General features: G+C 35.4%; 1 protein-coding gene across 1 annotated transcript in view; it reads right to left on the bottom strand.

Annotated features, from left to right (window-relative positions):
• The window catches only part of LOC148954709 (uncharacterized), a 141457-nt gene extending 135902 nt beyond the window's left edge, over nt 1-5555 (bottom strand). Inside the window, exon 1 of the mRNA XM_089086468.1 lies at nt 5515-5555. The gene's annotated coding sequence lies outside the window, so the exon portion shown is untranslated. The remainder of the gene's footprint in view (nt 1-5514) is intronic.
• Between the last annotated feature and the right edge of the window lie 6790 nt (nt 5556-12345).

Genomic DNA, 12345 nt, shown 5'->3' with positions numbered 1-12345 from the left:
CAAACCAGCGCCCAATGGAACCAACATGGCGTAAAACCCCATATTGGAGAATTCCAGTCCCCCATCCCGAGCAACAGGGAAAATCCTACTAATTACCTATTTTTTATACATATGTATTAGAATAAATTAATTCAAAATGAGATTCTTTAAAATTTAGTGTTACAAAGGTGAAGCCAGGTTATGCATTCAAGAGAAATCCGATCTATCTACCTGTGAAAAAATCTAATGTTGCTTATGTTTATGCTTGTTTAAATGTTCTCTGGAGCACTTGCATCTTGGTCCAGCTTTGTCTAAATCTTTAGGTCTGGCAAAAAGAACATTGAAAAATACAATTCTGCTGTAAGTGTAGTTTTATGGGACACTATACTTTTTGAAATCAACTTAACAAGTAAGCAGTTACAACCCAAACAATTTGATTTGGCTGCTGCCAAAGATCAAAAAGCAAAATAAATTGTACATACAAACGTTACATTGCAACAATGGCTTTGGAAGTATTCTAGTTGACGACAGAGGAGTTAAATATTCAACCAACATTTGAAAGAGAAACCCTGCCAACTCAGTTGAAAAAGAAGAAAAAACAGTTTGATTACAAAGTAGATGATGAACCTTTGGTATCCTCTTAAGAACATTTCAAAGTCAATATCCATTTTGCCATTGCTGATACTACAATTTCTTCTCTAAATGAAAGATTTCAACAGTTAGAAAGGTTACTTCTATATTTGGATAACTCCACAACATATCCAAGGTAAATGCTGCAACAACAAACTCCCTGATGGACGATTGTATGTATTTACAGCATTTCCTCTCAAACAATGAGGCTAAAGATATTGAAGGCCACAAACTTTGTAATGAAGTTCAAGCCACTACTAGGAGAGTTCCCAAGAACGCAAATCCAGAAGATGTCCTTAACTTCATCATAAGCAATGATCTTATAGATTGTGCCCCAAATTTGTCTGTGGCTTTACGGATTTTGCAGACTCTGCCTGTGTCTGTTGCTAGTGGTGAACATAGTTTTTCAAAATTAAAATTAATTAAAACTTATATTTGATCCACCATGATGCAAGAAAGGCTTCAAGAACTGGCCACTCTATCAGTTGAGCAAGACTTGGCAAAAGACATTGACTTGAACAAACTGGTGACTTCTTTCACAAAGATGAAATTAAGAAAAATTAAACTGTAAAATGTACACCTTCTCTCTGTTAACTTTTTACTTTTGACTTTTCTCTATAATTTATGCAAACTTTTATAATTAAAGTTATTTCTTCTGCAAAATTGTCAGTTTTATTTGATAAGTTCCTGTTATGTACCTAATGAAATAAATACCCTGACACTAAGGGTTTTGCTTATAACTATCTATCATAATTATGGTTGTACTAGTAGCCACACAGGCTAGATTCCCTTGTTAATTATTCTTTATATTGTTGTATTTGTATATGTAATTTGCGATTAAATGTGGAAATTAATATAATAGTCTTGTTAAGTGCAAAAAAAAACAAAAAAAAAACAATGCAGAAGAAGTGGTGAGTTTGGGTAAAACAGTTCAATTGAGGAGGAAAATGGAAACAAAAAATCTAATTGTGGGGGGAGGAGGGCACGAAAAAAAAAATTTTTTCGTGCAAACAACAAAGCACATTGCTTTGTTAGAGCAACAAAACACTGTTAGACTACATCAACTGTTAGAGCAACAGTTGATCGAGCATATCCTCTGGTCCAGCTGCTAATGAGCAGAAAAAGACAGTCAGTGATCCTACAGCTGCAGCCAAAAATAATCACAAAGCCTGTTTTTGAGAAAGCTCAAGTTAAACAACAGAGCATTCACAACAAGAACAACAAGGAGCTAAAAGCATTGTGCCCAAGAGAGAAAGTGGGGGTGAAATTTGATTAGTAGTACATGATGTAAAGGTATAGTAGAAAAACAAGTTGAAGCAGCCAGAGCACTCTTACATGGTATGCATAGAAGATGGCAGTTTGCTTTGTAGAAACAGGTGACATTTAAATCCCAGGTTAGAGCCATTCATGACCAAGTCAGCACTAACACCAACATATCCATCAAAGGCCAGCTACTTTAACCAGTAGACTTTCTAAACCACCTATTCATATGAACCTGAGCAAAGACTGCAAAGACAACAGCCATTGTAAGCCATTCTGTCCATGATCCAAACAATTTCTACATGAGGAGGAACAAAAATATACTGATTTGCTTGCTTGCTTTTGTTTATCACAAAAATACAATAAACTGACTTTAAAAAATTTGGTAAAACTTGTAGATTACTATCTTGAAGATAAAATGGAAGTGAAGATGTCTGGGCAGGGTTATAATTATAGACTAGCCTTAGAATTTGGATCACAGCTGTAAATTCCCATGACTAGCCTATAGGCAAAATAACAGGACGCTCAGAGCTTATGTTATGGTTTTTTCAATTCTTGGTCCTGTATAATACTGAAATACATTTCCTGAATACTGAAATACGTAATACTGAAATGAAGTTACAAGTTTAGACACTTAGCAAAATCAAGTCAATGGACACATTTTTTGTGTAGGCTATACATTTCTTTTATTCTAACAAAATGTATCTGATATTAAGTTTAATTTATTGACATTTGTACTTTTAATTCAATTTGTCTATTAGACCTTTCAACAAATTCTTGACTTTACTGCTGTTTTGTGGAAGAAGCATACACATTTTGAAATTAGGATAAGCTAGGTAGTACTAGTGTTGTATGTGGTAAAATTGGTCATGGTAAAATTGGGTGTTTTATGTATTTTACTGTAATTTTATGGACCCCTGTAAAATTAGTATTTTACCAATATTTTATGTATTTTACCAGTATCTTACATACTTTACTGACATATTTTATGACACCTTACAATTTTCACAGAGGCTGGCAGACATGGGTTTGGATATAATTTTGTTTTGTGCACAGCTGTATTACCTGGTTTCAAAGGCCATCTGTCTGAATTCAGTCTCTTGTTATCAGAACAATAAAGTGTATCATAGCAGGGGTAATTATAATTTTAAATGGTGAAACATTAGCAAAATGAAAATTATATTAGTTATGTGAGTTGTTTAAGACAGAAAGGGCTACAAGCAAAATTGACATATGAAAAACAAGAAAATAAAATTGATTCACCAAAAAAAATGAGAGTTATGTCAGCCAGTGGACAGGATAAAAGCAAAAATGACAGAAGCAGATATTTTGTCAGGGACTTCTGCCCAACTGTCTTCAGTGCAAAAAAAAAAGAGGAAAACTAACCTTTTGAAGTAACACTTAACAGAACAGAATAAAGACTGAATGGAACAAACCAAGCAAAATAAAAAGACTATTCACTAATTAGATTGGACAAGAATCCTCAGCTTAGTGATTGAGTTAGATTGTCTACTGACCTAATTTTCATTAAAAGCGTGGTCAGGTGATCTTAATTTAAACTGAAGAAAAATATTATATGAATCATTTAATTTTAAGTTATTGTAAATTCAGTTCATAAGAATATCTCTAGTATCTCTATTTAAAGCAAGTTCTCTATTCATGAATTTCTTTCATTTCAATTGCCTTACTAAAAGAATGTTTGAGACCACTTGCTTCAGATATTATAATTGCCCTATCAAAAAGCACTACATGATCTTGATTTTCAACAATCTGGATGGTCAAAGCAGAATCAATATCATCAGTTTTAATTTAAATTTTATATTTCAGAGAAATCTTGTGTTAATGCCATCATTCCCCAGGGAGTCAGCATGTATCCCCCTCCAAAAAACACTCCCCACAGAGAATCTCACCCTCCCCTGGAAAATACTCCCAAGAAGAATCCCCCCCATTTTCCCTTTAGAGTTTTGATTTTATGGTAATTTTATAACAGTAGGTAGTACTTAGGAAATTCACTGAACCCTAAATCTAATACCATTTGAAATGTTTTTACTTTGCTTATCCTTTATGTACTATCACCAGGCTGCAATTAAAGAAAAACACAATTTCAACTAGGCTATCTTATATATTAATTTGCCAAAAAACTACAGGCACATTGCAAAGAAAAAAATAAAACCAGATACACCCTTGCCTTATCTTATAAAAGATGAGTTTCAACTTGCTTGTTGCTTCTAAACACCTGGTTAGGCTATTACTAGCCTTAGGAATATTAAGAAAAAAACTCATAAATTGCTAAATCACACACATAGAAAAAATACATAATAATAAAACTGACTGATAGTCTTAAACTGGAACCACATGTAGAAAAAGAAAAATTGGTAAATATTCAATAATTCACATCAGTTACCTACAATTAAGGAAACATAGGGTGAAAAACAGCATCCAATTGAGCAAAATTATGTAAAGCTCAAAACCTCACATCTTGTTATCAAATACGAATTTTTATTTTTATATTATTTTATTTTATATCAAATAAGAATTATGAAATTTTTATACTTTTTCATAATACAATAATTCCTTCTGTTGCAAATTGCATCTTAAACTGGACCTAAAGGTATTTCATTTCTGTAACCAAACAAAGAAGTTAGGCCTTTGAACAGTAGTTAAGTTATTGAAAAGTGGTTAAAAACATATCACTAGTTTATAGGCTAAATAAGTTGTTCAAGAGTAATATATTCCAGAAATACTTATTTATAACAATTCAAACCTCATCTAGGCTATTAGGCAACTCAATTCAAACCATTTTCCTACTGTTTCAAGTTTGAGTGCTGAATTTTGTGAATCATAACTTTGCTGTTAACAATTCAGGGGGTAAATATATACCAAATCATATTATTGAGTTAGGAATAAAGTGAATACACCATTTGATGCCTTTTTTTATGCTGGTTACAAATATAATAATCATTTCTATCAGAAATGATTTTCAGCCCCCCACCCCCATCTGGGCAAATATATATCCTGAATTTACATATATAGGGGGGGGGGGGGGCTAAAATTCATTTCCAATAGAAATGATTGTTATATGCGTAATCAGCATAAAAACAGGCATCAAATGGTATATTCACTTTATTTGAAACTCAATAACTTGATTTGGTATATAGGCTATTTACCATTCAGGGTAGGCTATATTCCAATTTAGGGTATATATTTGCACATTAGGGGGTGGGGAGGGCTGTAAAGTTCATGGTGAATCTTCAGTGGGCCAAATAATTTAGCTAGGATGAAAGTGAAAACATCATTTGATGAAGATAATTTCTTAAACCACATTGGCTTGATATAACATAAATAATGAAAAACAATATAATAATAAGCATCATTTGATGGTAATTTTATGCTCTTTCATAGTCTATTCATATAAAATATCTTTGGGACCCCCTTTAAGGGTTCAAAATGCAATTTTTGACAGAAGCGATTATTTTATTATGAAAGACCATAAAAAGACACCAAATGATGCTTTGGTGCCATCTGGTGAATTCATTGCCTATTCTGGTGAATTCATTGCCTATAGGTTGTATAACATAAAACCTAGTATTTTAAAAAGAATAGAAAACAAAATATGGATTGATGGTGCTAATTTCGACCACATACTTATGGTATATTATTTTTAAAACAAGAATTCGCCTATTCCTTGCCGGAATATGTTTGAAAATAGTAATTTTGTGAATAAGAAATGAAATAGCTAATACCAATAAATGTAATCCCAAAATACCACTTTAAAAAAATCAAACAGTTAATAACTTTTATGAATAAAAATTTATATTGCCTCTAAGAGAAAAACTCTCAAAGAAAATTAATTTTTATCCTTTTGAAGAAAATAGAAAGCAATATTAAGCTTATAATCAGTAGAAATACATATTTAAAGTAATTGAAACTCAAAACGACTAGAAATAACTGATATAGAATAAATTATACCTAAAATGAACAAAAAAATTAAACAAACAAACAAAAATTAAATGCAACTGTTACTAATATAGGAGTCAAATGGAGCTACTAAAGGAAGTATGTCAAATGGGATGTAATTTTTCTTTAGTATTTGTCTTTTGTGTATGGCTTTAAAAGACTTTTAAATAAAGATTATTATTATTATAAATGAATTAACAAATCTTAAACCGAGTAAAACATAAATTGAATACGCAAATAAAGCTTAGAACTAACAAAAATGACTAAAACCAAAAGTCTGGATACTGCCTCCTTCCCGCCCTGCAGAATCCAAAGTTTATTGCGTCATTGGCGCTTTATTGAAAACTAAAGGCCTATGTGTCTTGAACAGTAAGTCATCGCCTGCATTCTACCAATTACGTGGTATTACTAGAGTCTATCAGTAGAGAGGGGGGTCCGACTCCCACGAGTACACCATATATCGGCATAGAGTCCCTAGGGAGAACACCTGTGCTGTCAGTCCAACGGGGCACCATATATGGGCATGGAATCCCCAGGCAGAACACGATTCCGAGAAATTGATTGCGTAACCTAGCCTAACCTCATGAGCTTGTGACGGGGGGCACCATATATGGGCATAGACTCCCTAGGGGAAATGGATTTCTGATAAATTGATTGCGTATTCGAGGGGAAAGTGGATTTCCGAGAACTTGATTGTGTAATCGATTGGGAATTTTATTGATCTAGGACTCATGACGGGGCTCCATATATGGGCATAGAATACTGAACGAAAACCATGATGTCATCTACAATTGACTCTAACGCCGAACGGGACTCCATTTATTCATGGTTTATTAATATCTGAAGGATAATGTCAAGGTCGATTTATTTGTTGTTGTTGTTGTTGTTTGGCCAAGTGTAATGACACTGGGGGTGATTTACATAATCACTAGGGGAATGTATTGATCTAGGGGAACTAAATTTCCAAGGTCGATTTATTTGTTGTTGTTGTTGTTGTTGTTCGTCCAGGTGCACGCTAGGGAGAATGTTAGGATCTAAGAATAGGAAACATGATATCGTGTCTCCTTCTAAACCAATCACAGAGTAGATTACATCTCATTCTAAGCCAATCAGAGGGTCGCTTACATATGGTTTCCCCCATTACATCGCAATTCACCCTTGAGATTTCATATACAACGGACATGCATTGTGATTAAATTATCTGAAAGTATTGTGACACACTAGATACAACAAAGAATATTATTGATTAGTTAGAAGCCTTGACAGCCACAATTTACAATGTGAGTTCTGTTTTAGTACATTTTCATTTTTATTTTCAAAATAAAATTATTTTCCTTCCACCCTCCAGTATATTCACCCTCCAGTATATTCAGGTAAAGCCCCCCCCCCCCTCCCACTCTAATACAAACTCCACCATGCCATCTTTATACTCGCTAGAAAACGTAAAATATGTTCTTTTTACCACATAAACCTATCCCCCCCTCAAAACCCCTCCTATGTATATGACTTTAATTCTCGCAATAAAAAATAATTCTCTTTTTTCGATAAAATTCATGCTTTCTGTATTTCTAGCTAAACGCGACAGACAACATCCGTCAACTCTTAGGCATTATGCCGCTATGTTTTGACATAAGCTCTCCGCAAGGTTATAATTAGTTTGCCACCCTTTTCCTGTTTGTTTACATTAGCGGTTGAGCCAATCTAGATTCCAATGCTTTTACGTAATTCTGTGTTGTCTGAAATACCTGAGAACAAAATTGTCTGCAAAATTAATATAGATATTTAGGACATTGGAATAATATATTCTATGAAAGAGTGAAACAAGTTATTTCCAAATTAAGGTCTAACAATATTTTTAAGACATTATGTAAAAAGTGGGGGAAGGGGCCATGCCTCAATTCTATCGCCATCATTGTAAAGTGAAAAAACAAAACTGTTTCTTCGCGTTAGGGCAGTAAGAGGGCCGTGGGTTTCTATGAAAAATATAGCTTTATTATGTGTAAATTGAATACCATTTACATCTAAGATCATAATTTAGGCCTATAAGCTGCTGGGTTAACAATCTTTTTCTATTTTAAAAGCCTATAGATGGGAAACATTTAAAAAAAATTCTCAACAAGGTAAAAATAGGAGCATTTCTCGCAAATTTTACATTTTGCTTTACTGCAAATGCTGAAGGAGGGGGACTTCTTTGTGATAAATGCTTTCTAGACAAAATTATGGCTAGGGCGGGGGAGTACTAATTTTTTTTTATTCTGTGAAAAAGGGGAAAATAATTTCAATACTAACTTTTTTCTCTTCTTTTAAGGACAATTATGAAGAATGTATTGCCCTCCCCTCCACCTAAGAGGGCAAGGGAGGTTGACAATTCAAGATCAACACTGCCTGCACAAGCTACATCTTCAACACCTTCAACTCCTTCCAGACCTGCTCTAACTGTCCAAATCCCATCCGTACAGGCTCCAATGCAGCCTGGCAGAAAATTAAAGAGAGAGTGGGCGGCTGCACACATGATGGAAAGCCCCAATGCACCAACCCATCAAGCCCATGACATCGTTGTCCCACCTACACAAGGTCAGGAGGTTGCCCTCCAACATGCTTCGCAAGCGGCTTCAGACACTCAACTACAGCCAGGATATAAAAATGTGAGCATTTTTTTTTACCTAACTTATAGAAATATTCGAAAAACAACAAACACATTTTTCATCGCGCTGTAAAAGTGTGTGTGTGTGTGTGTCTGGGATATTAAAATCTTAACCCCCCCCCCGTCCCCAACCATTGTTTTAAATTTCTCTGCACACCCCCCTACCTCAGAGATATCTAAATATAATGTCATTTTTTTTTGCTTACTTGTCAAAGAAAACCACTCTTTTTTCTAATTTTTTCTATTTTCTCTGTCCCCACTGTAGGCCATAAACTGTTGCTATCTCTTCGCTATCTCTTAATAATATTTTTCGTTAATTTCTAGTGTTGTCAATTACTGATCATAGATTGACTAGATTCTTTTAAATCAAAGCAGAATGCTATTTTTCAAACATTGAATATTATAGTTTTAAAGATTCGGTCTTCTAACAATCGACTCATTTCATCAGTCGATCAGTCAGTCAAAGCCAGTCAAATATATTAAAAGAAAAAAAATTGCTCCCCCTTTTTAAATCAGGTCAATAATCGTATATAGGGGGGAGGGGGCGACCGCCAAGCGCGGCGGGGGGCCCGCTGCGGCGGGTCGGAGGGGGCATTAAATAGTGGAAATTGAGGGGGGTTGTTTGAACAAAATCAAAACCTACTATCGCAATATTTTAGATTGTATTTAGCTGGAACTTTCAGAATATATGGATTAAACCAAATGCTACTGCTAAGCACATGTAAATAATAATCCAATTTTTTAAAAACAGTAGGGGCGATTTAGACACTTTGAAAATAAGCTATTTTTCATGTTGCGGGGGCCCGCTGCGGCGGGTCGGAGGGGGCACTAAATAGTGGGAATTGAGGGGGGGGTGTTGTTTGAACAAAATCAAAACCTACTATGTAATGTTTTAGACTGTATTTAGCTGGAACTTTCAGAATATATGGAGTAAACCAAATGCTACTGCTAAGCACATGTAAATAATAATCCAATTATTTTAAAAACAGTAGGGGTTATTTAGACACTTTGAAAATAAGCTATTTTTCATTTATAGGTTGTCCTGGTTCCATATTCACCATCTCCCCCCTGCTCGTCAGTTGGAGAAGGAGAGGACGCGCCTATGGGGCCCTCAAACAATTCAACTTGGAATGGTAATTCACTTGAATTTATTCCAGACAACATTGATGACTTTTTAGCTGATTTTTTTAATGTTGATTATAGCCCAGTTGATCGGGGGACTTAGCATTGTTGAGTCCAAATACCCTGCAGCTTTTAGACGATTTTACCCGGAAATTAACAGGGAACCCTCCTCCTCTAGCCCCCGATAACATAGTTCCACTTCAATCGAATGAAGTGGCTTCCCATAGCCCTATTATTGAACAATGTGGGGGAGGGGGTGTTGATAATATACAGGAGGAAAGGGTGGGCGAGGGGGGTAATATCCAATTTACGACATTTCCCGAATTTCAACTATCAAATACAATTTTAAATACAATAGTTGTCTATACTGCAACTTTTGGGGACCCATTTAATTCGCTTTTGTGTGGTAATTTTGTGTTTCACCCCGTAGAAATTGTGCATGACTATGTAGATAGAATTCGTGCACTGCTGGAGAACTAAATTCAGTTGTGGGGTGGTAGGGATTCAATTAAGGTTTCTATTGTTTTACAGGTGTTTTATTTAAATGAGGGAAAAAGTGAAGTTTACCACCATTATGTACATACCGAGATGCGTGTGATTTATCCAAATTTTTTGTATATTGGGGGTGCCTTTTCTGAGTGAATAGGTCATATTATTACGCATCTTAACAATTATAACGAAAATGGGTGCGGGTCAGTAGTTATTTATGTCGAAAATTTAGGTGTTAATACTTGTCAATTATAGGAAGATTTTATTTTAAGAGGGGGGGGGCAGGTGGGGAAAGGGCAATAGTTTTAAACTATAATCCCGATTTAGTAGATGGTCGTGGGGTGAAGCGGATCCGTTTTGAAACAGCTCAAAAATGTTTCAAGTACGCTTTCCTAATATAAGCATTTCAGCCTCTAGCAGATGACGCTACCAAGACGAATTTAGATCACCGGGCTGTACATGGGAAGGAGGGGTCCAATTTCCCCATTGTAGATTTCACTTGTTTAGAGGGAAAATACCCAGTAACGCTAAGATCTATTGATATTTTTGAAAGGGCCAATGCTCATTTAAATATCGGCGTTACTGTGGTTCAGTATGAAACTGAATTTCAAGATGGGGTTCGTTCAAAAAGAAGGGGGTGGTGTTCCCAGTAAGAGTACTCTCAATTGAATTGGTCAAATGCTGGGTTTGGTAGCTGTACACAGCACCATCTAGTGACCTAGCCAATTCAGTTGGCCATTTTAACCCAATTACAGACATTAGTAGAGTTCTGGGGGAGGGTCAGAAAAGGGGGGTACGTTTCTATTGTCCAACATGCCTGTCACAATCTCGTAGCGATATAAAGTTACGGGATCATATGAAGCACTGTAGACGGCATGGCTACCAGTCAGTGGAAACAGTTTCAGGGGGTAGGGCCATTTTACGCTTTAAAAAATTTTCAAAACACCCTCCTACAGTGCAACAAAATCTCTTTGGATTGTGAGGCTAAGCTGGTGGAAGTGAATGATCCTCGATTTCGAAACTGAATCAATGAAAATCAAGCTACTGCAGTATCATTTGCTAGTGCCCAAAGTCAAAAGTCAAACAGAACGTATTTGTTAAAAATAGTAGAATTATTGGAGAGGCGAGAGTTCAAGATCAAGGCGCTGAATAAATTAATTGGCACAGCTAATGCCACTATTTCTCGTTTGTGACGTTTTAACTCTGTTGGACATAGTCTGCAAGAACACAGACCAAATCTATTCAGAGTTCGGGCTAGATATAGGCTATTATTTTTCCACACCGCATTTGGTGATGGACTTGATTTTAGTTTTTTTGTTATTCTTGTTGAACAAGTGTCATTCTTATGTTGTTGTTCTTATTGAATAAATAGAATTTTCATGTCAAATAAATAACCATCGCAATATGTTTTTTTATTGTTCTTGTACTAGATAGATCTATTGTAAAATTATTACTACTACTACTTATTCTCTGGACAAGAATGATTTACAGTTAGTTGTAGTCTGACTGCTGTCAGCAGCAGCAGCATGTATCAATTTAAAAAACCCTTCAGATCGTTTCTGTGTGGTCCATCAATGTCGGGGAAAACAACACTTTTAACTAAAATAATTCAAAATTGTCAGAAAATGTTTTTCGAAAAACCAAAGGAAATTTATTATTGCTATAGTATTTGGCTGGAGTCTTATGATGAAATAAAGGGCATTGCCCCAATCATACCAATACAATTCATACGAGGACTTGATATTTTCAGTAGTATTAAACCAAACTCGTGGCTGATTATTGATGATTTGGCTGAATCTATTGAACAGTTCTCACAGGAAATTTTACAGCTGTTCACCGTTCGCTCTCGCCATGAACATATTTCCATAACCCTAGTTCTACACAATCTGTTTCATCATAGCAAATGTATGCAAACCCTTGCTTTGAAATGCACCATCTAAATTATCTATCGAGTTGTTCGTGATTCTAGCTCGCTAATAACTATCAATAAGCAAATATACCCCGGCGCCCCTAAATTTCTGCTGTCAGCGTACGCTCAGGTGACAAATAAGCCCTACGGCTACATTTTGCTAGATCTTAATCAGAGCACACCCGAGGATCAACGTGTAGTCACCGACATTTTCGACAAAGAAATTACAGTATATCTTCTGGTGAACAGTAGAAAAGGCTATTAGTTGCCATTATGACACTGAAGAAACTACATGAACAACGGCATTTATTTTCCGTTTTAAGCACTTCAAAACCTCCACTCAGGAAGGCTATAC

This window comes from Artemia sp. Qi Xiang Cuo, chromosome 3 (assembly GCF_049724085.1).
Source record: "Artemia sp. Qi Xiang Cuo chromosome 3, ASM4972408v1, whole genome shotgun sequence".
Lineage (NCBI taxonomy): Eukaryota > Metazoa > Arthropoda > Branchiopoda > Anostraca > Artemiidae > Artemia > Artemia sp. Qi Xiang Cuo.
The sequence above is the reverse complement of the archived record's forward strand: the minus strand, read 5'-3'. Positions and strand labels throughout refer to the sequence as shown.